The sequence below is a fragment of the Rhinoderma darwinii genome, chromosome 11, assembly GCF_050947455.1.
Source record: "Rhinoderma darwinii isolate aRhiDar2 chromosome 11, aRhiDar2.hap1, whole genome shotgun sequence".
Classification (NCBI taxonomy): domain Eukaryota; kingdom Metazoa; phylum Chordata; class Amphibia; order Anura; family Rhinodermatidae; genus Rhinoderma; species Rhinoderma darwinii.
Window position 1 is genome coordinate 93,082,656 of NC_134697.1, and position 1,555 is coordinate 93,084,210.

General features: G+C 59.4%; 1 pseudogene; it reads left to right on the plus strand.

Moving 5' to 3' along the window:
- On the plus strand, window positions 1–102 carry LOC142664213 (U2 spliceosomal RNA; annotated as a pseudogene).
- The last annotated feature ends 1,453 nt before the right edge of the window (window positions 103–1,555 follow it).

Below are 1,555 nucleotides of genomic sequence, written 5' to 3' on the forward strand. Positions count from 1 at the left end.
AGCCCTTCTCGGCCTTTTGGCTAAGATCAAGTGTAGTATCTGTTCTTATCAGTCCTTGTAAGGATAGATAGCTCGGAGAACCACTGGGGGCTATAAACACTAGCTTAGCGATCCAAGAGCGTTCCAGACGAAGCCGGCGACGAACTGCGGAGAAGAACCAGCGAAGACGACGATCCAGAAGGGAGAAGCCGCCATCGGGGAAGAAGCTCCGGGAGATCGCTGCCGGGAAGAAGAAGGAGAACTGCGACAGAGACCTTCGGAGAAGCTCGGCCGCAGAAGAAGCTCGACGAGGAACCGCTGCGGAAGAAATTTCGTGGAAGAACCTCGGCCAGCAAGGAGAAGATTTGCATAGCTCCGCCCCCTTCGGGAAAGAGCTATCGAAGATCCTCCCCAAGCGACAGGAACAGCTGGAAGAAGCCATGGCCTCAACCAGCAACCCTGCCACCCAGAAGGAGAAGGCTGATGGACCAGGTGAGCCGGCCCAGGCCAGGACATCTCCTCCTGAAGCCTCCTCAAGCCAACAGGCCACCAGGAAGCCGAACCAGGCTGCTCCAACCCTGGAGCCCTGGATGAAGCAGACGGTGGCCCTGAAGCTGAAGGAGGTGGACGGGAGAGTGCCGGACATGACGGAAGAAGTGTTCTGCCAGAAGATGCTCCTGGACCAGGGCTTCGCTAAGCCGGAGACCATCAGCATCCAGGCCTTCATGACCGGGATGTTCTTCGTGACCTTCGCTTCGATCAACATCTGCAGAAGGTACTGGGAGATGGTGAAAGCGGCGAGGCCTGAATCCCCTTTCTCTCGCTTTGTGGGCAACTGCCCTGTCCAAAGAGAGGAAAGGCGGGTGACGGTCTCAATGCGGAACCCACACACCCCCGGCAAAGACATCACCACGCTCCTGAAGCGGTTCTGCACAGTGGTGAGGGAACCCACCCACATCCTGAACGGACTCGGCTTCTGGACTGGCAAGTGGTCGGTAATCGTCCGACTGAACAAGGATTCGAGCGCGGAAGACGGCCTCCAGCACCTGCCCCAGTCATTCTCGCTGGGCAACTCCTACGGCCTCATCTATTACCCGGACATGCCGCAGATCTGCAGGAGATGCAGCAAGAAGGGTCATTCGGTGAAGGACTGCAAGGAGGACGCCTGCAAGAACTGCCGGGTAACAGGACACGAGACCAAAGACTGCCCGAAACGGACAATGTGCAACCTCTGCGGACAAGCAGCCCACTCTTACAAGGACTGCCCGAAGAGGGATCGATCCTGGGCAACTGTAGCAGCAAAAGCTCCAGCCAGAGGGAACCCCGCCCCAGCCAGAGCTCCAGCGGCACAGAAGACCGGGAAAAAGAAGGATGGTAAGAAGACGACAGTCCCTCCCCCCCCTCTCCCGGCCCTCCCTCGCCCTACCCTTCCCACCCTCCCTCGCCCGGCCCTCCCCACCCCCCCGTCCCCAACCCCTGTCACCCCCACTGAGGCTCTCACCTTCTCCTACCCACCCATCTCAGTGGTCCTGTCACCTGCACCTCTCCCAACCCAGCCTCCCTTCTCCCCAGCTCC